Genomic DNA, 24,883 nt, shown 5'->3' with positions numbered 1-24,883 from the left:
AGCGTAATTGCTGCAAAACAACCCTCGACCCCCACAGCCATACACTGGAAGCAGAACCTTCCCGACGGGACACCAACACCCCAGCCCCCATCACCCCATCCTGCAGGCAGCCCCTTCAACATGGGAAACACCAGCCCCCATAACCCGTGACGCCTCCCTGCAGGCAGCCCCCACATGGGACACCCCAGCCAAAATCATCCCAGCCTGCAGGCAGCCCCTTCAACATGGGAAACACCAGCCCCCATCACCACTGACAACACCCTGCAAGCAGCACCCACCACATGGGACACCGCAGCCCCCATCACCTGTTACCCCAGCCTGCAGGCAGCCCGCTCCACATGGAACACCCCATGCCCCATCACCCGTGATGCCAGTGTGCACTAGGACGCCCAGCCGGCCCATAGAGCTGGGGGTTTCCCAATAGCACTTTAAGATGAGGCAGCAGCACCTGTGAGATGGATGGGGATGTAGATTAATACTCTTGCATCAAATCAATAATGACAACTCAATGGTTTGGCAAAGGGAGTCCGTTTAATGACAAGTACAAAAAAGAGGGAGTTCATCTTCATTCTTGTTTCAACTCCAATTAATTTCATGAAAAAACACATCATTTATACTAAAAACTTGTCATCACTGACGTGTAGCACTTAAAATCTGGCATGCAATTCTATTGGTTCTAGGAAGGTAACTTTATTATAGGTGCTATATCTGTATATGGTAACGGAGTGACGGGATTGGATAAACACTGTAAGGTGGGGCATCTAAGACCTTTCTTCAAAATGGCTTGTGTAAAAGTCACTAAAAGTATGATGTCTCATTGGTTCTACTAACTATAGGACCCTTAATTACTTGGTCCACTATGATTGGGTTGGCAACAACCCCACTCATACTTTTCCACCAGCTTAGCAGCGTGCAGAATAGCCGGCCAGGTGCAGGGAGTTAATCTGCACCCCCAGCCTCCTTCCAATTATTGCAACAATCAATCATCACTTCAGTGGTCATGTGTCAATTATTTCTGTGTATTTTGGCCTTGAGACTCCTTCTTGGCCTGGAAAAGTTAAGGCGTCTGGGCATGGTACAAGTCCATGCGTAGGTGTGAAAGTTTCATCCCTTCTGCTTGCTCGGTCACGTGATTTTGACACTGTGAAATCATCTTATTCTTCATGCAATTTGTGCATTTGATTTAATTCTGCCAGCCATTTACCATCTGTGGCTTATCTTGACCTTTCTGAATAGGATACTCTGTTCTTCTCTTCATTAATTGTATCCACTGTGGGTCTATTTCATCTGATACAACCTTGGCTTCTTGGCACGATTTGTCTGAGTTTCTCTCTGTCTTTAATTCTTGATTTGTTTGCTACGAAGCTATCCTCTTGAGACCTTTAGTAACCTTTGGTCGGTTCTGCTCTTGTGCATAGTGGAAGTATACTTATATAAAGTGCTCCTTTTGAGGTAGATATGTATAGGTGGGACTTGAGGCAATCTATCTTACTACTAAGCTTAAGCAAGCCTCACAAATTCAGTGTTTCTTGCGGTTCCATGCATATGTACATGTTTAAACTAACTGACTATCTTCATTTTGCATGTGGCATAATGTCTGATATCCTTGACATTGATTATTTCACTTTAGGCTCATGGTGTCACTTATCCATGGTGTTTCATCTCTTTTCATCATTCTAAGGTCATTATATCTTCTATATGTGAGTCAGTCCAGGTTTGTGTGACGTCACCATTCGTCTTCCTTCAGTGTCTTTTTAACTTCTTCAGGGATAGCATTCTGAAAATCTTCATTCTGTTTCATTTGTCGATATGACTTTCTCAATGGGTACCTTACTGTCCAGGTTTTGTTAGGTAGCGGTACTTCAATAGATGCTGTTCTTCTGAAAGGTACTGGACAGAGCCCAACTGCAGCTCTCTGCTGGTTTATTTGCTCATCATATGTCACATATTTTGGCGTGAACGTGCCTGGTACTTCAAAATGGGCAGTTAGTGCGAATCGTGCTTGCAACCTCCTCTACACTCCCCCCTCTGGGCGATTCATCGGTTACTTTCACTTCTTCCTTCATATCCACCTTTACTTCATCCTCTGGATCCACATTTACTTCCTCCTCTGGATCCACACATAGAGGTTTGAAGAAATATATCTTTGGGGTCCATATCTTTATGACTCCCTTCAAGCTTCCTGCTGTTCTCACGTGCTCATCTTTGTTCCACGTCATTAGCTGACATTTTCCAGTTTGACTACAATAGATCCATTTTCCCACATAAGTTCTATGTTTCCTTGGATATCGAAACGTTGTTCCTTCTGGTGCATAAATGCTGGCTTTTACAAAGTCTCTTATTTCTTCATTAATCATGTCCTTGGGTTTCCATCCTGGTTCGACATCAATCATGATCTTCATCGCTATGGCTTTTTTTGAAGTTTTCTGGCACTGAGAGATTATTATCTTGATAACACAGAATCCGAGCAATATTATCACTAGCAGGGCTCCTAGGAATTTGAATGCATCTGCTATCCATTGTGGAACCCATGAAAATAGTGATCCAAACCAACTGTCATCATCCACTTCGTCGGTTTAATCAATCATTTGATTCTGTAGTTTTGTCAGCATTCCTATGGCCTGTGTTAAAGTTCCATTTCTGTCATCGTGAGCTGGTATAAATGTGCAACATGATTCTCCGATTTTCACACAAATACCTCCATCCATGGCTCTAATCATGTCCAGTACGTATCTGTTCTGGAGAGTCATTATTCAGATCGCCCTTAACTCTTCCTTGATTGCATTGAATCCTTTTATGGTCATGTTGATGGTCTGCAGTAACTCCCATCTGGTTATCTGCAACCATTTAGTATTTGCTCCAACTTGAACTCTTGGCATAAAAATTAAGGTGAACACTGAAGAAGTCTGACTGAACAGTCTATGTTCATATGGGATAGCATCGAAAGCTTCTATGGATTTTGCAGAAAAATAATCCTCTCTCTTCATTCGGCTCATCAGTTCCACAGATCTCTTCTTCCTCAGGTGAGCATCTGCTTTTGAGAACTGTCAATATTCAGATCACTCTTTGGAATCACCAATGCTGCAACATGGACATTCACCAGTGTGCATATATCTCCCCAGTTTTTTGGCAGCCTGATACAAGCTTTGGATCCACATGCCCAATAATGATCCATGATCACTGCAGTACCATGTACCATTCCTAGGGCATCAAAAACTCGTCCACAGTTCGGATTCTCCCCCATTTTCCTTGTGCCATTATCCCTGAAGCAGAATTGTGGGCTCTGCAATGGCACTATCTGTTCTCGACCCATGTCAATAGTTTAGCAAGTTTTGGCCACAATGGCTTGCATCCAGTTCGTACTATGTGAATGGTGGGTTCGTAGTGACCGAAGATCATCCATGCTCTGCAGATCACTTCTCCTTTCTCCCATCTGTCTGGTGAAAGCACTGGTCCCCAAATTTGCATTTGGCCTCTGTTCTTCCACTTTTGTGCTTCTTCTGGAGTTTTTCCTAGAACGTTCAGTTTTCTATTTGCCTCCCTTTGGATCTCTGCTCCTTTAACTCCAGGCTGCTCATATCTGATCACAATGTGCTTTGTTTTTCCATTGTTTCTTATATTTATGTCCTGAACATAATCGTCTTCATTTGGATCTGTTGCTTCAGTTGCCCATTTCAATGAAGCATCAGTTCCCATGAACTGGCCTCTGGTCTTGTACATTGCTACGTGTGATAGACAGTGCACTGTCTGCACATCTATTTCAACAGCTACAAAGATCTTTGACTTGCCCATGCTGTAAGGTAGGAGTGCACAAACAAAGCATTCCTCCTTTGTATTTCGTCTTCCAACTTCTTTCATATGTTGGCACCAGATGTTATTACCCAAGTGTGTTGTGCTGTCCAGGTAGTCGTTTAGTTCATTATCATCTTCTTGTATGCTTCTTCTGATTCTTAAGGTCTTCCTGTAATTTGCTATCATCACATCTTTAATAGCATCCATGTAGCGTCTTCTCACTGGAGGATTCTCAGGTACCCCCATCCATGGTTCAGGCATCTTCATCTGTACCAGTTGATTAGGAGAAAGTCTGGCAATTCTTTCCTTGTCCTCTTGCTTTTTCCTGGCTCTGGTTATGAATGGCCATATTGATTCTGGTATGATCTCTGCTTGTGAGATTTTTGCTGAGCTTGCACTTGCCCCTTTCAGTGCTGGATCAGGGGTGCTTATCAATGCTGTCTCAGTTGGTTTATTCTCCAACTCCTTTTGTCTCTTTAAAAGTTCAGCTTTCTCCATTTGTCTTTTCACTTTACTTGTAGTAGAACTTCTCATTGTTGGTTGTCCAATCTTCTCCCATTCTTTGGATTGTGGTTCTGCAGTTATTGACAGTAGACCTGGTGTATGTGCACTCATCGTTTGCATCTGTGTGTCTTTCAGTAACCTTTTCTCATTCTTACTCTGCCGACCATGTCTACGGCTTTTCAACTTGCTTGTTACCACATGTGTGAGTGTGTCATTGCTAATCACATCCATTTCAAGTTCACTCAGACCTTCTACGGATTGGAATGACCATAAAAGGTCTGGGTGCCTTTGTGGGTGTAATGCGTACATCATTAGGTGGGTGCACTGGATTCGGAACACTTTCTGCACCAATAAAAAATGCAGTTTGAATCGTCAGTGACAGTAAAACATTGATGAATACAATGCTTAGGCACATGATTCCTCTATAAGTTAACCTACAACACTTAGTTCCAGAACAATACGATTGCCTCGCCTCCTGAGGGATGACAACATTACTGCTTTGGTTGCCAATCTCAATCATTTAAAGAAAGAAAACTAACTTTTAATACATTCTGTGCAATATTATCTCCGGATTCTGCCGTCTCTGCTCGTCGGTTGCAGGTACTGGAACGATTGTCCTTCTTTGCCTAAATAATAGATCATTTCTCGTCACTCGACACAGTTCTCTTTCCTGTATATGAATTTGTCAAAATAAGGTAATAAGTTCAGCAAGTCTCTAGTTTGCGTGTTCAGAATAAACAAGCTCCCAGTCAATGCCTCTTATCTGTTTCACTCCAGAAGACATGTCGTGTCTTTGTCAGCATAAACAAAGTGACGTTTTTGGCAACACCTTCTCGATCTGTCCCTCGGCGGAAAGCTTACAATCTTCTCCGGGAATTCTCATGATGATTAGAAAGTTCAACCTGCATTACAATACCATGCAGGAGCATGGACATCTGTGTAGAATTTGCTTGATCTCTGATTAAAGTGAGGATGTCAACACTGGCAGGCCTCCCCACAAGCTCTGGAAAGTCCTCAATCAGGCGAAAGAAAACGTTGCTCGCAAGTCTACTATCATCTGGTGCAAGGGACATTTGTCTTGTCCTTGCTTAGTTCTGGATCTGATCAGCACTTACTGTGAGCAGCTTCTCTGATTTCGATGAGCTTAAAGTGCAACCTGAATTATGATTCCGTTCAAAATTATACTCAAATGTTCTGTTTTTGCTGGATCTTGAAGAAATGTCAAGATGTCAGTGTGTCTCCCAACAAGATCTGGGCAGTCTTCAATTAAGCGAAAGAATAGCACTCTGACAAGCCTATTAGCTTCTTCTTCTGCTTGGGATATTTGTCTTGTCCCTGCTGTACTCCGGAAGCAAGAGAAACTGCTTGGTAATCACAATGAGCAGCCTCCTTATTGTCTTTTCGTTTTCAGGGTCTTGACAAAATTCAGTAAGGTTAGTGTACCTTCCCACTAACAATGGGTACGATCTCAATACTAACTTGAGGTATGTTAAAACGTCCTTAGTGATGTCACTGCTGTGGGACACCGTAAGTGAGTCCAGATAAAGCTCCTATTTGGAAAGAGTCAGGATACTGTATTTTCTTCCAGTTTGTGTGTCCTCGATCAAAATTTGGCATATCCTTTTCTCATCAAGGCTTCAGTATGCCTCAGTCCAAAGTTCAAAATGAACAGACTTTGTTGTGGTTTATACGTGCAATTTTCTTCTTCACCCAGCAACTAGGATGCACAGAGTTTCAGTTTTTATGTCCTTATCCCCTTGTTTTGCTCAGAGAAAATGTCTAAAAGTAAGCCATAACTTTGCACAAAACCTCTTTGTTTTTGTTTTTTGGTCATGCATCCTTCTTCCTCGTCATGGATCTTGTCTGCACATGCTGTGGTTCTTCCCCATCGTCTAGTCTCTACACATTGGAGTGTGGGCAGGAGGCCTTCTCCGTTGTATGGCTTGATGTCACCCAGGAATAGCCATGCTCTTCTTCCTTGCAGCTTGACTGCAGAGGGAGTGATGTCTTCCAATCTAAAGGGTGTGCTGAACCTTGGCTTGTCCCACTTTTTTCTCGTGTGGTTTCCCACCAGGACCATGTCCCCAGGGAAAACTGGTGGCAGACGTAAACCTTGAATCGGGACTGTTGTAGTATCTCCTTCTGTGTTCTGTGCTGCCCTGCACCCTTTTTGTCATCTTGCAGCTGTTCTGAAATTTCAGTAAGACAAGATGTCATGCAATTCAAGTAATTTTGCATTTCTGATCCTAAAATTTACCCTGTTGGCTGAGCATTACATCTAGCTTTATGTCAGGGTGTCAAGAGAGTGTGCATTCTTCTGCCTGTTGCTATTTCGTGTGGCGTAAGATGATGGTCAGAACAAGGCTGGTTTCTGAGTGCATACAGTGCCAGTGGAAGGAAGTGCAGCCATCCCTTCTTTAGAGTAAGCTTCCACTTGGCTATTCTTTTCTTTAACAAGCCGTTGAGCTTCTCACATATGCCATTTCCTTGAGGATGATACGCCAAAGAAAACTTGTGCTTTATACCAAGCAGCAAGCGAATCTGTTTGAATACTGCATTAACAAAGTGAGGACCATTATCTAACCTCATGACCTCACATACTCCCCATCTGGGAAATACCTCCCTCACCAAAAATTTGGCCGCACAGGCAAAGTCTGAGTGTGTACATGGACCTGCTTCTATCCATCTAGAGAATGGAAACACCACAACAATTAGACACCTGTACCCGTTACATATTTGAATCATAACGACATAATAGACATGCAAGTGCTGAAAAGGTCCATTGGGCCTTGGGCTGACTCCTCTAATTGCTCTAAGTGTGTTTCCAGCTGTGAACTGTTGGCAGATTATACAGTTCACCATAAAAAATGCAACGTGTTCTGCTAAATTCGGTATAAACCAATCTTCAGGGATCGTTGCTGCAAGATTCTCTTTTGTCATGTGCGCTGGTTAATGCAACTATTCCAATGCTATTTTTAATAGGGCTATAGGCATCACCGGTTTACCAGGGCTGTCTTGACGCCACAAGATCTCTGAGGGGTTTAAAGAACCCCCTCACCGCTTCCAAAGATTTTTCTCCTCCTGTGGTGCCTCCCCTTGAAGTTCCATTAACTGGGTTTGCCCCATGTTACTATAACCCTCAGTTTCACTTTGTGCAACAATCATTCTCTCATGCACATCCGTTGTTTCCACATTCCTTATTATTTCGTCCTTGGTCGCCATATGCTTGGCTTCCGTGTCTGCTGCTTGTTTTCCACGTGAGATAAAGTCTGTCCCTTTCATGTGTGCGGCACATTTCACGACCGCTATGCCCACTGGGAGCTGTAGTTCCTTAATGAGCCTGTCTAATAAGGCTGCGTGCTGCACTGGCGTGCAATCCGCTCGGAGGTAGCCCCTCCTTTTCCAGCATGCAAGGCCTGCATGCACTGTCGACGTCACATAAGCGGAGTCACTGTACACCATTACTTCCTGGTTTGCGTGATTCTCAATAGCGAGGATCAACACCAATAATTCTGCAGATTGTGCTGAATAATGAGATGGTAATCGTGCACTAATGAGTACTCGAAATTCTCCATTTGCCATGTGCTTCATCACAGCAGTGCCTGTATATCTTTGCCCATCACTTTGATCGATTCTCGAAGAACTGTCAACGAAGACAATTTCTCCTTCTGCTAATGCACTTTCTTTCACTCTGGGAATCTCATCATAAAATTCTTCATAGTTTGCGCGGTCATGGATTGGCTCTCCGTCAGTGACTGGTTCTGCTATAAACATAGCTGGGTTCACTATCTTACATCGAATTATCTTAATCGATGGATTTGATATGATCACTTCATAGGCAGATGTCAATGTGACTTTCGGTTTCTCTAGAATGGCAAATAATGCGTGCTCGAAGAACAACATCATTGAGCATCCCATGACAAAGGTTGTAGCCTTCTCTACGGCGAACGCTGCAGCAGCTAAACTTTGTTCGCAAGGGAAGTGACCACTCATCACTGGGTCTAGATTTCCACTGTAGTACACCAGGGGCTTGTACCCCAACGTGGCTCTCTGTGTGAGTACTGCCATCATAACACTGCCATTCCGATGTGAAAACAGGTAGAATTCCTGTGCATAATTGGGAATTCCTAAAACTGGTGCCATGCAAATGGCCTTTTTCAGTTCAACAAACCCTTCTTCCATGCTTTTGGTCCATTAAATTTTTTCATTCGTCACCTGTGCTTTCTTTAGGGCTTGTAACAAGGGCTTAGTATGTGAGCTGTAGTCAGAGATCCATGCCCAGAGATAATTGCATAATCCAAGCCACATCCTATCGTGTGTGGCTTGGCTGTGTTTAATATGGCCTCAGCCCTTTCAGGGGTAACCCTTTTCCCCTCATGTGAGATTAGCTGGCCTATGTAAAGCACTTCTTGCTGACAATATTGTAACTTTTCTTTGCCAACGTTATATCCCTTCTCAGCCAATATAGTCAATAGCTGAATAGAATTGTGTCTGCACGTTTCCTCTGTCATGCTGCAAATTATGATGTTGTCCACGTATTGCAAGACAACACTCTGTAATGCAATATTACTTAAGTCCATCTCCAGGACTCTGTTGAAAATTGAAGGAGACTCACAGTACCCCTGAGGTAACCTTGTGCTTTTCAGATGCATTTGCCTCAATGTGAATGACGTCAAATCTTGTGAGTCTTTGTGCAATCGGATTGAGAAAAATGCATTTTTCAAGTCAATCACCGTGAAGTATTTTGCCTCAATGGATATATTACATAGGATTGTGGACGGGTTAGGGACTAGAGGGAACTTGGTCTCTACAATATCATTTATTGGCCTTAGGTCCTGGATTAAACGCCAAGACCCTCCCTTTGATTCTTTGATAGGGTACACCGCGGTATTGCATGATGACTCTGATGTCACTAAGATGCCCTGCTCTATCATGGCAGAAATTGTCTTGAAAATCCCTTCATCTGCTTCGCTAGACATGGGATACTGTTGTGCTTTTGGTAAAATTGCTCCTGGTTTCAATTTAATCCACACTTCTCCTACTCCTTTCAACAAGCCTACGTCATAACGGCCTGTGGTCCACACTGAGACAGGCACCTGGGCCATGTTGTCATCAAAATATTCAGGACAGTTTTGTACCAGCATCATTCTCTGGGGCACCTCTCTTTGGATCATTTTCACCCAATAAATAAGATTAACTTCAACTGTTATTTCATCTATACCTGTTTGCTCTTCAAACAGATTATCATCAGTGATGTCAATCAATATGTAGCCTTCTTCATTGGTGATCACTACGCACCACTGTCTGCCTTTGTCAACACAACGATCGATCAATGCCATTTTCCCTCGCACTATGGCTGTGTGTATTGCCAAGGGAAATACTTGTTCCTTTTGCTCATGCATAGGTATTCTTGGGGTTCTCATGGTTTTGTCTGCAAGGTAGCCCTTCCATTAATATACGCACTCCATACGTGAATATTTCTGGCTCCAATGGGACAGCCCTCATAGATGTTTGTCCCGTGTATGTTCTAATCATTTTGCATACGTTCAAATAATGCATTCCTGGAGTTAAACATACAATGCCCTTCTCCGTGAACAAGATTGTCATGTTTAAATTTGTCATTTGGTCTCATCCCAATATATTTACTGGGGTTTGCCTTGAATATAGCAGTGGCACATTCATGTCACATTCTCCTATAGAGACTGGAAGTTAATCTGTAAAAGGAACACAACTTGTTGCTCCTGTGAAGCCCTGAGTATTTATGGCATCGCCGGACAAGGAAAACTTGCCTTCGCATATACACGAGGGGTTGCACCTGTGTCAACTAAGAAGGAATATTCTTTGTCCCCTATAACAACATATACCCTTGGTTCCTCGTGAGGGTTCGGTGTCACTAATAGGATAGAAGACATCAGATTTCCCAGTGAGTTATCCTAATCTATATATAACTTTGTCCTATGCTGAGTGAATGGATGTCAGTACCTGTCCTGTACTTTTTATCTGTGGCAGTTGCATAGGCAACTGTTGCGATTGTCCTTGTGGAAAATGTGTCAAAAATCTGGGGTTGCAAGCTTTGATGTGCTCCCGGCGCTTGCTGCTGCACCGTGTGATTCTCTGAAACTCCATTTCCACCCTGCTGTAAAAATACAGGTGGATTCACCATCCTTACTCATGTTCCTTGGTCTTTTTGCACCATGCCTTGACTTCTGCATGTGCGTACTAGATGGCCTGTCCTTCCACACTTCCAACATATTGGCGGTGGTCGATTATTTGCCCATTTGGCATGTCCTGATTGCCATTTTGCATGTTTTGAAACTCTCCCTGATTACTCTGCCATCCTCTTCCTCAAAAGCCTCTTCCCCTTCAATGCCTTTACCATCAATTTTCAATAGAATCTGAACCTCCAATCATTGGTTCTGAGTGAATGCCATCTAATCAGATCTGTCCTCATGTCCTTTCCATCACTTTCCCTCTCTATCTTTATCTAGAGATGTACTTGCTTGTGCCTGGTCTCCTTTTCCTTTCTCGTGTCTCTCCTTGTCCCTCTGGACTTTGGAGGTGATATCTCTGTCTCTGTCCTTTTCTGGGTTTTCGTCACTACTTTGCGTAGGTGACTCGTATGCCGTGTTGCTATATCCCCTGGCTGCTTTAAGCTCCCTCAACGGGTATAATCCCTCTTCTTTGCTGGCCTTGCTTTTCGTTTCAGATGGGGCGGGTGGTGCAGAAGGCGTGTCACCCCCCCTTTGTGCATAAGTATTCAATCTAACGGTGGCTCCTCCTCCTCCTTATCCTCTATCCTTATCCTCTTGGTACATTTTCCAAAAGTTCTAAACTAGCTAGGCGTTTGTCTAACTTTTTGCCAGTGTATGTGGCATGCAAATATGTAATCATGTGTTGCAGGATAGTTTTAGATAATGATCCACCCTGGGGCCATGGCATAAACATTTTGTGGGCGGTTCCTTTAACCCATCCTGCACTGTACTTTTTCAGCTTAGGTGTGTGTTTTGGCAGCTGTTTGCACAAGTGTATTAACGGTGTAGCATCTTCCATGCTTAAATCTGTTTTTCTTCTCTTCATATAACACGTTGTTATGCTTACGTTTCTTAAACAAAACAAACAATATGAGAGAGCACCAATCGTCACAAGCTCCAATCCCATTTTTTCACAGCATTTTCTTTTTTCTTTTTCAAACAACAACCATCAAATCATATCATACAACATCCTGGCAATACAATCACGCAATTTTCATGTTAATTCCCCCAAAAATGTTCTTACTTCATGACGTCAGAAAAAGAAAAACACAAGACAGTTGTGACAGACTAGACAGACTCCGGCCAGCTCCATGAATCTCATGCCCCTATCATTATTCCGACATGGAATGTAAGCCCATCCCTTTCAGATCGCTGCTTTCGTCGATTCTGGTTTCCTATTCTGCCCTTTCTTTTCAGGACTTTGAATGCAGGTTTCTTCTAGTGCTATATTAAAGCATAGGCATCTGGGTGTATCCTCTGCTCCGGTATCCTTCCTGGTATCCCTCTTCTCAGGTATCCTTCCTGGTATCTCGCTAGCTCTGCCCCCTTGTGTTAATATTTCTTTCCCCTTATATGCAAATTAACAAGGGGGCCCTGGGAGTCCCTCTGCCAGACATTAGTCCTGGTTATGAGAGACTTACCCAAAGTTTTTAGCTCACTATATTTCATAGAGAAGAAATATCCCAAACATATCAGTCTTTCTCCTGCCCTGGCGCAGTCCAGCACCGAAATGCTAGGCAACTCTCCTCTGAACAAGAGTACCAACAGCAACCCCAGACACGTGTTTCGGTCTGGTTGGATCTCATCAGTAGGGTGGAGCTGTTCCTCTCTAAGAGTAGTGAGCAAGGGGTCCACGTCTGGATTCCCCTAGTAACATAGGGTGAGACCCAAAGTTACTTAAATATGCAAATTAATAAGGGGATCCTGGGAGTCCCTCTGCCAGACATGAGTCCTGGTTACGAGAGACTTACCCAGAGTCTTCTGCTCACTATCTGTCACAGAGAAGAAATATCCCAAATATAGCAGTCTTTGTCCTTCCCTGGGGCATTCCAGCACTGAAATGCTAGGCAATTCTCCTCTGAACAAGAGCACCAACTGCAACCCCAGACACGTGTTTCGATCTGGTTGGACCTCATCAGTAGGGTGGAGCTGTACCTCTCTAAGAGTAGTGAGCAAGGGGTCCACGTCTGGATTGCCCAAGTAACTTAGGGTGAGACTCAAAGTTACTTAAATATGCAAATTAACAAGGGGCCCCTGGGAGTCCCTCTGCCAGACATTAGTCCTGGTTTACGAGAGACTTACCCAGAGTCTTTAGCTCACTATCTATCACAGAGAAGAAATATCCCAAACATATCAGTCTTTGTCCTGCCCTGGGGCAGTCCAGCACCCAAATGCTAGGCAATTCTCCTCTGAACAAGAGTACCAACAGCAACCCCAGACACGTGTTTCGGTCTGGTTGGACCTCATCAGTAGGGTGGAGCTGTGCCTCTCTAACAGTAGTGAGCAAGGGGTCCACGTCTGGATTCCCCTAGTAACTTAGGTTGAGACCCAAAGTTACCTAAATATGCAAATTAACAATGGTTCCTGGGAGTCCCTCTGCCAGACATTAGTCCTGGTTACGAGAGACTTACCCCGAGTCTTTAGCTCACTATCTTTCACAGAGAAGAAATATCCCAAACATATCAGTCTTTGTCCTGCCCTGGGGTAGTCCAGCACTGAAATGCAAGGCAATTTCCGGCAGTCCAGCACTGAAATGCAAGGCAATTTCCCCTTATATGTACATTATACTCTTACTCTGATGCTATTTTTGTCCCACCACCCTCCGTTACCTTCCCTTACTTGTTCTAAGGCATGCAACTTTTTGCCAAAGTATTTAGTCTTTTTTCACTCACCGTTTGCATTTTATTCCTTTCTGGATGATCGGCATCACCACCTTCGTTACCGCCTCTCCTTGCTGTTCCCTCGATTAGCTGCTCGTAGAAGTGCAAGAGCGGTTTGTGGGGGAAAGCACAGGTTCCTTCAGACCTCAACCTGCAGGTTTTACACTTTAGACTACCCACTATCTATGGGGATCCTCTCAGTCTACTTAGCCCTATGGCAAAGGACTTGTGATATTGCCGAGGACCTAGAGTTACTTATGTCAGCAGTCAATGGGTGTCTTATCTAATCGATAATCGATAAACCATCATCTCTCTGCTACCAAGTGTGCACTAGGACCCCAGCCGGCCCATAGAGCTGGGGGCTTCTCAATAGCACTTTAAGATGAGGCAGCAGCACCTGTGAAATGGATGGGGAAGCAGATTAATACTCTTGCATCAAATCAATAATGACAACTCAATGGTTTGGCAAAGGGAGTCCGTTTAATGACAAGTACAAAAAACATAACGGGGAGTTTATGAATATCAGCAATCGCTCGATCTTCCTTCTCGCTTCAACTCCAATTAATTTAATGAAAAACATATAATTTATACTAAAAACTTGTCATCACTGACGTGCAACGCTTAAAATCTGGCATTCTATTCTATTGGTTCTAGGAAGGTAACTTTAATATAGGTGCTATATTTGTATATGGTAACGGAGTGAGGGGATTTGATAAACACTGTCAGGTGGAGCATCTAAGCCCTTCCTTCAAAACGGCTACTGTAAACGTCACTAAAAGTATGACATCTCATTGATTCTACTAACTATAGGACCCTTGATTACTAGAATGCAGCAGGGACATCTCGCACAACCCAACAATTATGCTCTATGCTTTTATCAGCTACGGACATTTTTAGCAAACACCTGCTAGGCAGGAGATGTTTGGAAATGGGAGTTTCCAGGCCCATTTCCCACTTATCAATCATTTTAAATGTGGAAATGGTTGGATCTTTTGGGAGTTTCCTGAACAACGCTTCCCCGATGAAGCTTTTCCATTATTCAAGCACACTCTAGCGAGAACAGGCTCCCTCCCCTCATTTAACTGAATAGGGATGAACAGCTGTTCCCTCATTTTTTTAATATCAGCCAAGCTTTGAACTGGTTTTTCATCACTTTCGACTACAGGACTTTCTGATTGCGGATCGGTATACAATTTCAATGTATTTCCTTCCAGTGTGGAATGCCACTTGAAACTGGAAGGAAGGTTGATTTTCAGGAATGGAGAGGAATCACCAGTTTGTTGTCCTACAGCAATCACTGTAACGACAGGTATTTGATTGTTTCGGAAATTAAACTCAATTTGGTCAGATTTTTGTTCCACCATGTGGCATTTGCCATTTTAAACTGATATAGTTGATGCTTTGTTTTAATTTAATGGCCGTTTAGCCTGAGTCCAGAGTACCTTGTTCAGACACTCTATTAGGGGAGACAACCTGCGAAGGATGTCATTTCCTAATAGATAGGTGGTTCCCTCTGGAGTCACGGCTATGACCGGGTGTTTCACTTTCTGACAGCCAATGTTAATTTCCAGATCTGCAGTCCCCTTGAGGGGAATTTTATTCCAGTCAAAGTTCTGGAGTTGTCCCGCAAGAGGGGTGAGAGGGATCTGGTGTCTCTTACCCCTTCCTGAATTTAGCTGCTCAAAGGACAGAAGAGTGGCTTGAGATTCTGCGTCCACCAGTGCTAAAAATGCACATTGCCCTTGCACCTGAACGGGGGCATAGATCCTCCCTTCTTTCTCCTCCAAGGAGTAAAGGAAAAGGGCGTTTTGGGCAAGCTGGGCCGTCAATTACTTTATTTTGGACTGCAACACTGTGGGATTTTGGACAGTATTCTGTTTCGGAATTTGGGAATCTGAAAACAAAATCTGGCATTCTGATATTTGGGGAGTTTCAGGCTCCCCCTCCCTCCTGATTCTGTGCTGCCCCCCCTTCTTGGAGACAGTCACCACAATTTATTTGGGGAATTTGAGAATTCCCTTTTTCGTCTGGCTCTGGGCTGCCCCCCCCCCTTCTTGAAGGCAGTCTCCAGAATTGGTTTGTGAAGTGTGGGAATCCTCTTTTTCCTCTGATCCTGGGCTCCCCCCCTTCTTGGAGGCAGTCACCAGAATTGGTTTGTGAAGTTTGGGAATCCTGTTTTTCCTCTGATCCTGGGCTGCACCCCCTCCCCTTCTTGGAGGCGGTCACAAGAATTGGTTTGTGGGGAAGATCCCTCCTTCATCATTAGGTTTTCTGGATAACAATTTTGAGGTTTAGGGATGGGAGATTCTGAATCACTTCCCACACCTGCCCAGTCTTGATTCTGGTCTCTTTGGACCCATTTTTCTTTGGGAGGCATTCCCCCATCCTTGAAGGAGAAGGCTTTCTTCCCAGAATTCTCCAAGGATTCTTCCCCTTCAAACTGGAGGACACTCACTTAATCCACAAATTGGGCCTTTTTGGTCTCTTTGTTTCACCTACTCACCCTCTGTTCCCTGGGTTGCAGATTTTCGGGGGCGGGGATTTTAGTTCCAGTTCTGGGGTGTCTAGGGGCTTTTCACAGGTGAGGAAGGAAGCTTCCGCTAGGGCTTCGCACCCTTCTTCCTCCCTTGACTCCTCCTCCTCTGGAACTGGTGGGTTATCAGGGTTCTCTCTCCGTCATTGTTCTGGGTTGTTAGGCCCTTGGTTTGAGGTATTCTGAGCTGCCATGTTCCTCTGAGGGTTCTGCTGAGCCCTCAACATGCGACTCAGATCCTGAGTAAGGTTCTGGACCTGGTGCTCCAGTTGGGGCACCAGCTCCGGCTGGTATGGGGGTTTTGAATCAAATCTAGGTTGTTCTCGCGAAGGGTAACTATAACTTCTCCAAGAGTTACCTGGGTACTGTGGGTTTCCCTGGTAGCCCTCCACCCTTGGCCTCCCCTCTCCCGGATTTGGTGGTCTGAACTCCTGAAAACGGGGAGAGTAAGGAGGGTTGTTCTGGATGTTGGGGTTCTGAGGGTACCTAGGGAAAAAACGTAATCCAGAATTTGGAAGGTTACTGCCATCCTGAGGGAAGATAGGAGGGAAGTTTCCTGTGGCAGTACTCACCTGGTTGGATACCCCCTGGGCTGGGTGAGTCCACATATACCCCGAGATGGGTCTGTTGCCCTTATGCCTAGGGCTAATGTAATTGGCAGAGTTAGGGGCCCATTTGAGAGGCACCCTACCTGACTACCACCTGCTTTGGATTGATCAAAGGGTCTTCTTTGCCTCTGATTTGGTTGTTTTTGAGAAGGTGTATTTTTAGGCCCCCCATTTCTAGGTGCAAAATGTGGGCAACCTTCATCACTTTGGCAGCAGCAGGTATGTTGGTTGGTTTGGGGTTTTTAGTTGTATTTTTGTTTTCTACAGGTTTTTTGACCTCATAGATCCGGGTAGCCTGCTCCATTACCCAGTCCAGGGTCCTGTCATCATGGAAATCTCTTACCAGCAATGTCATAATATATTTTGGGAGTGCATGAAAATAGGTATTTATACATTCCCTACTATTGGTGTGTACCCACCTAGTAGTTTGTGCAAATGCCCGTTTTAGCTCCTGGACAAGTTCTCTTGGGGCCTGATCTTCTCCACACTGCAGAATATAGGCTGCCTTGCGGGCCTACTGGAGTTTCCGTGTGTGGAGAAGTGCTCCATTTGGTTTGCTTTGCAGAAAAAAAAGAGAAATAATTGAGGCCCCAAAAGAGTATTCTAAAAACCTCCACGCAATCAGGGCAGTTGGGGGCATTCTCCACCAACCCTGAAAGCAGGGAGGAGTCAGAAGACTACTCTCCTGTGCGAAAAATGGAGTCCAAGGGGAGTGACCCAGAGAGCCCAAAGTACAACAGGGGAGAAGAATCTATGCCCCACAATTCTGGAGAGACTCCCAAGCTCAAAGAGTGAGGCAGTACCTAGAGGATAATGAGGGGACCTCAATTATCACTAGCTCTGAGTCTGATAGTGAATGGACTCAGGTGAAGTGGCAAAAGAAGGCTAACAAGCGAAAAGAGAGATTTGGTGAAAGACCCCAATAAACAGATTAAAGCTATTAGGAGTTTCATGACCTTGTGCCACAAGAATGCCAAATATTCTGTCTGGGAGCATCTGGACCTATATGAACAGATGATTACCTCTATTGACATCAAAATCAATCAGGAATGCATAGAATTTTCCAAATGGATGTTCTCTCCAGAGTACTCCAGCTTCTTGCTGGGCTAGAAGACCAGAACCATTCAAGGCGGCCTCATACTTAGGGTCTACGTTGGGATGGCGTTTTTACAGTGTAACACAGTTTTCTAATCACTAAAAGTATAACTACCTTTTGTGGGTTAGCCTGCTGTGTTAAGCTGTCAAGAGTGGAAACACTTATCTCAATACCGGCACACAAACCCCCACTGTGTAACAGATTTAAGACACAGCACACTCCAGACCAGGGCTCTTTCCACTGGCAAGGGATGTGGCACTCAATAAAAACTCTTTTAACTTTATTGATTTCGGATTCTACTTTGAGAAGGCAACAAACCTGCATCACACGCCCCTTGAAAAACACCCCGTCTCGCAATGGACCATGAACCAGGCCTGTATGCAATAAAGAAAAATGTATTAATTTTTAAATTCAAACGCAAAATCAAGCAAATCAAATTTAGGGCAGCAATCACCAGGGTGGTGATAATACACAGCACAATGTTCTAATACACTTAATGTAACTTTCTGACATCAGATACAACAATGCAAATACGAATGGGAGCAAGATCACTTTTTGTCACTCATGGATTGCCCTTGTGTGATGCACTCCCCCTGCAACACTTCCCCCAAACACCTGCTGACTAGGTTCTATGTGGATGGAAAGGAGTAGCAAGAAGACAGAAATAAGATGAAAAAATCAAATTTTAAATTCAACCTACCATCCCTGAATGGGAGGCCAAAACGAACATGAAAATCTTGAAAAAGGAGCAAAATGGCACTCACTGGATACTTAAAGGTCCGTTTTCATTTGCGGTAGGATAGATAGGACACACATTTGTGTGGCTGTACTACAGAGGCAAGGAAACTTACAAGCTACTGGGCAGAAAACTTAAGCAACATGAACACAAGTGAGAAAAATCAACTTTGGGAAGGAATACAATGCAGCAAAAATCCCACCTGGTAGAATTGCAATTTCTTAATCTACACAGACTTTAAACAAGTCAACTGCTATGGAAATAGGCTAAGCAGTCAAAATCGGAAATCGGTTCTTATAGTGGGGAACAAAGGTACATAACAGATAGGATAATGCAGTGAAAGGATGACTCTTTATGGGGTGGCAGTATGGGTTTCTCTATAGGAAATGAAAATCGGATTTTTTTATGGAAAGCAATTACACATGCATAATCGGTTTTGGTTGTACAATGACAGGATCTACTGAGACTATATTTTAATGGCTAGATTCTTAAAGAAAGACACTGCACGCAAGGGGGTTATTTTGCATTCTTAACAAACTCACGCGCCGCACCTCCTTATAGGGGTATTAATTAATTTATCTCAAAAATGGTACTAAGGACTTACACTTATACCTGAATTGATTTGAAAAGAATAACGCTAACACATATAGACTAACACAGATTTTTCAAAGGACAGGATGAACAAAGGATGCTGACAATTTGGGAAATGATTAGGGTTCTTATGGGATTTTTATAGGATTTGGACATAATGCAAGGTAACAGAGCAGGGTAGGAGGTTTTTGGGTACTGGGGAGAGTGATACTTACAGAATGCACATGAGTTGGGTAATTTGGACAGTTAACCAGGTCTCTGGACAGCAAGGCAAGGATCTGGTCATTGGGCAGCAGCTGGGCTATCCTTTAGGGAACAGCTAGGCAACAGGGGTCTGGTAACTGTGGACAGCTGGCCATCAGCTGGGCAAAGGGTCTGGTTTCTGGCTTCTCCCCAAGGGATCAGCAGCCTTTCCTACTTTCTCGCTGAATTATTGGGATGAATCTGGTTCTGGATAGGTGGTTCTGGAGAGGAGGTTCTGGATATGTGGTTCTTGGTCAACTATCTCTGGACCTGGTTCTGGAGTCTTGGAATCTTGCAGGGTGAATTTTGGATGCTGAATCTCCCTGGGCCTCCTTGTCTACCTCTCATATAGCCAGGATGTCATCAAAGAATTTTTTTAATATGGGCGGAAGTAATCTAGGCATACCCCTTGCCTAGGATTGGTCAGGGTATGGCTATTGCCTCCTCCCTCTGAGCTGGTTGGTTTGAATGAAGTGACCTCCCCTTAGGTGTATGCATTTTATGACTCCTTTTGTCCCACAAGCCTCATTGTTCAAAAAAAGGAGTTATGCAATGCAACTTTATATCTACAATAATCACCATCATAAAAATCAGGTAGGCAGATCCCATATTTTACAAGGAATTGGCCTGTTCAAATGCCAATTCTGTGCGATGCTGCTTCACACTTAGGCACAATTTTGCTGTTTTTAGGAGAAACAAAACACCTACAATTCTACAAATGGTTCCATGTGTACATACTATAATTTGGTATATTTTCCTCAAGTTTCATGTCTGTACCGTTTTTGATTCACACGGAAATACACATTTTTTGTCACTCTAGTTCACCATGGGCTACAAAGACACACCTAGTATTGACAGAAAAGTCTTAAAGTAAAAAGTTCTCTAGATTCTATGGATGGCATTTGTCACTGTATGGGCGGTCCTTCAAATCTCCACAGCCAACCTATTCCCTCTGTGTCAGTCTGATCAACAGGGTTTCGATGGCACCCTTTGATCCTACGCAGTTAAAGCTGATGAGGTGGGTCAAAGGAAATCACATCTTTCTGAGACAGGACTAGTTCCCCTGGGTCCATTGTCCCTTGCTGTAGAAATGCTGGCCAGTCTGATGAGGTTGTGAATTTCCACACTTTGGCCCTTTCATATTTGTGGAGGGGCTTCCTTTCTCATGGGGGCTGGTATCTTTGAAGTGCCTGCCTAGGCCAAACTGGTTTGGCTGGTTGCAAATATTTTTTTTTTCTTTTCCTTTCTTTGAACCCAAGTCTTTTTGTAAATAAATTATAATATACATTTAAACCAAACCCCATGCCCACACATATCTGTGCGAGTAATGGCATTATTTCACATTTAATTTTCAAAGTGTCATTTCACTGCTTTGCAAAATCCGGTTTACACGTAGGCTTCTTAGCTCATGTTCATTTCACAAAACACTATTTCTTTGGCATTCATTTTCTGAAAGGCTTTTCCAGATCAGGTCAATTTCTGAGCCCAGAAATATGCTTGCAAATAGTTTTCTTGGTAATTGACACACGGCAAGGAAAAACATCTTTTCTTTGAAGTTCCTTGCGTGTGTTAGTTTGTTGTAAAATGAACTCCAAGCCCTGCGGATTTGATGCAGATTCTCTGCTCCTCATGGACTTGATTTGATGAAAACAATGCCATTCTACAGGGCTAGTCTGATTTCATGGCATTCAAATACAATACACAGGCACGGCTGTTTATGGAACAAATTGTGTGCTGTTTGAAATGAAAAGAGAAAGCCGTGTTATGTCGTCCGGAATGCAGGTCATTTATCTGGTGCAGCCTTGAATTTTTCACTGACCTAAGAGAAATGCAAGGCCCTTCTGCCTTTAAGTTATTTTCTCCGAATTCACGTGGAGAACAGCAAATGCAGCAATTTTTTGGGTGGCTGTGTTTAACTCTCGCCCCATATGTGCTCAGCAGACACAGCGCAGCCATTTTTTGGTAACTGCTGAAATACAGTTTTGTGATTCAGGGGATTTCTGTTGGGACTGGTAAATGTACCCCACACTTCGATGGATCACTGAAAAAATAATTTTTCTGTATATTGAATAAATTCCTCATTCTAATCTTAAACCAAAGTGTTCACCTTTAGATTTATTGTCCAAACAATTATGTTTCTTTCACTTCGAAGTATATCCCAAACAGTTTTTGCTGGAATGTGCGTTCACATTTCTAATGGATCCCTACTTGAAATCACAAGTATTGTCACTACTTTTCTCAAAAAGCTACTTTTTAAAGCATAACAATGCCTTACATTTTATAAGGTAGTGCACTCAAAAAAATGCAATTATTTGGTTCATCCAAGTAAACTATTTCTGTATCTCCTACACAGGTGGTACAGACCTGTGGCATATTGTGCCTTTACATGGTGGATTCATGTAAGACTGGGATTTCTTGTTCCATTAGTAATACCTGCCTGTGTGGTTCAAGCCGTTCATGATGAATTCCCCAGTGACTACAGACAGTACCGTGGATTTATACAGACAGTACCTCAACTGCAGCAGTATCATTTGTAGTGTCATTGCCATCAACTTTACCAAATTAAATAAAAGAATGATTAATTACTTAAATGAACAGTTGTTTTGTAAGTACACAACACGTCCAAACATCTAAGAGTATCGTAAAAGATTGGTTTGCTTTAACAAGTTTACTGGACTATTGCCCTCCTCTCGTCCACATCCACCCCCCTTCTGCTATCAATGACAGTTTGCACCTGTGGGCGTGCATTGCAAGGGGGCTGGGAGGATGGGTACACTTAAGGTGCCGAATACTGTGTACACCGCAAAAGGTTCTTTCACATAGGCACCTATATCCGCATGACCACCCCAGACCCGGTGTCTCCAGACTCCCCTTTGAAGATCCCGTCCCTACCATCAACATATGTCTGTGTCCTTTGACTGTGTTCCGGGCCTACTGCGCTCACCTCATCCACATCCATCCCCCCTGCGCTATCACTGACAGCTCGCACCAGGAGGTCAAACATTGTCATAGAGGCCTGGTGGGTGTGAACAAACACATCAGACATTCACATACACACCCACTTCTGTAATCATTTATGAACACTATTGGAGTTAACAAGAAAACATCTGTGAGATTGACAACGGATATCGGCAGCTCTCCACTTTTTACCTTCCTTGCTGAGTCGGCTCATCTATTCTTCTAAGTAACGGTTAGTCAACATTTACTATTGTTTTCTCTAATGTAAACGTTCTCTGCTAGGCCAATTTCTATTGCTTTATACTAAATGTACACCCTATTCTCATTTCGTTTTATTCAAGAAGTCTACACCATTATCAACCGTTCTATGCATTTATCTGTTATTAACACATACCATTAGAGTATTGTTTCCAAATGTAATCTTTCACAGTGCATAATTTCAATGCGTGTTTGCTTAGGTGCCATTTTCTTATGGAGTACATTTTTTATTATCACAGGAATGTGATGTTTGATTTATTCACTGTGATACTATTTTAATAGTAATATTTATTTATTTTTATTTAACTGATCTTAGGGACAATCCAATAATGCCTTCTTGTATCGTTTTGGCTTGCACTAATAACAGCTATACTAAAAGTCATAGCACAGTCCTGCATGTATTTCCAAAGGATTTAAATTTAATACGAAAATGTCTTGAGCTGAGGATTTCCAGTGTCTGAAATTGAAAGCAGAGCCAAGGATTTCTGGGTGACGTGAGGGGCAATCGATTCTATGTCTGCAACATGCACTTCTCAGAAGGTAAGTATGTACGATCAAAGCACACTAAAAAACATTGCCCCTGACTCCTTCGTAAAATACTTCCAAATGCAGTTCCAACTGAAATTTAGCACACGCTAACTCAGGTAAGTAGTTGACACTGAAGTTTTACATGTATTTTACCATTTTCTAAATTTCCCTGTAAAATATGTCTTAAAAATGACCACTCAATATATTGAAATAGGCTGTGAACAGTTAACATAATGAATGTTTTTCAGTTTTTGGGGAATAGTTACATTGATATTTTATTACAAACGTTTCCTTTGTGACACTATGTACTGTGTTTTGTGGATTTTTAACTTTAGATTACTTTGTATATCCCTACTTTATAGATACTCGAACAGTTCAGTGCAATGGGACACTGTACAAACACTTACTCACTTTGCGCCCTTTAAAAATATTTATTTTTTTAAATGACCATATATGTCTTTACATAGACAGCACTGATGGAATTAGAGACCGTTAACATGGAGGAAATCACAGACACGGCCAACATGCTAATGATGAGGCCATGCAACTTGCACAAAAACTTTTAAAATCAATTTGATGTGGTCCAAATTATATTGCTAATTTCCATTTTCTATTGAACAATGGTATGAGTATATACATCAATTAAAGGACTGTGATGCTACATCAACCACTATTCTGGTGTCAACAGCAACGTCACTCAACTTTCAAGTTTCTTTTTCAGAGAATTCCTTCAGATGCGACCATACAAAATATGCATGTGTTGAAGTTCAACTTAAAACATATTGATTATTGTTATCTATAATTTTAGCCTTTGATACAAACTGGCTTGTAGGCATCTTTGTCAATATTGATGATCTTTTGCATTACATTTTTTTTTTATGTTGCATCTTTATTATTACAATTACTGTTATATAGGCGGAGCCTGGAACTTCAACAACACACTATTCTTTTACTTCAATCGTTTTGGAGGATGAGCTATGAGAAGTCATAATTTATTGATTTATACTAATAGTTATTGATTAACAATGTATTTTTTACATTTAAGATAACTTAATTTTTTGATAATTTGCAATACTGTCAGCAAATTGCAACGCATTAGATCAACAACCTTGATGTATTTATCTCCGAAACACATGCAGCAATGAAAGTAAACCTTCAGAAAAATGTACTTTGTCACTGAATAACATGTACCCTTTCACTATATGAATGGTGTATATTTTTGTTTATAAACTTTAGTTGCATGGTGAAAAAATAACAGAACAACACATTGAAGGGGCCACAATGTAATCAATATGTTTGCAGGATGATCTCGCACCAACTCCCTGTGACATCTCCGACAGTTTTCAAATATGTCTTTTTAAAATGTTACATGTACACAGTGTTCAACTTTATGTCAATACTAATTTAAAAATTTTAATCAGACGATTAACCCTATTTTTTACTTAGTTTAACTGATAGTGAAGGTTCAACAATCATTAAATCCACTTTTTCAAGATACACTTTGTGAGATCCAAATTTTAACATTAAATTGTTTAACAATTTAATCCATGTTCTTTGAATTTGTTATGTACAAGGAATGTAGTACTGAAGCGGTCACATTTAAAGAGACACATGGACAAGAGGTATACATGACATATTGTAAAATATTAGTTATCCATTTTAACTGTGATATAATATTTAATATATTTTAAGTCGAAGAGCAAATTTCAAGATTACACAATTTTAAAATACTGTTTTTCAGCTTGGTATGGTGGCCGGCAAATCCAATTTGACTGTTTCAAGGAAAATACAAAGAACACAGGTACATAATAGAAAGTTTAAAAAAAAAAAAGTTATCAGTTATTTCATTGATATTACATTTTCATGTTGTAATTCACATATTCTGGAGGTGTCATATAAATTAACCATGTTTTTCTCTTCAATTAGAGGCATAGGAATAAGAGGAGTATAACGACTCAGACGACTAACACAATAATGATGTTGCTTGCAAAACCGTTGTCACTTAGGAGCAGCTACATTTTGAGGCACAACATGGTCCTCACAATATTCAATGTTGTGATGCAGATGTGCAGTGGCCCGAATTTTTATTGAATGTCTGCAGTGACCCATGCAAAGCAACCCTGGA

Source organism: Ambystoma mexicanum, chromosome 5q (genome assembly GCF_040938575.1).
Source record: "Ambystoma mexicanum isolate Mex_15411 chromosome 5q, UKY_AmexF1_1, whole genome shotgun sequence".
NCBI lineage: Eukaryota > Metazoa > Chordata > Amphibia > Caudata > Ambystomatidae > Ambystoma > Ambystoma mexicanum.
The sequence above is the reverse complement of the archived record's forward strand: the minus strand, read 5'-3'. Positions refer to the sequence as shown.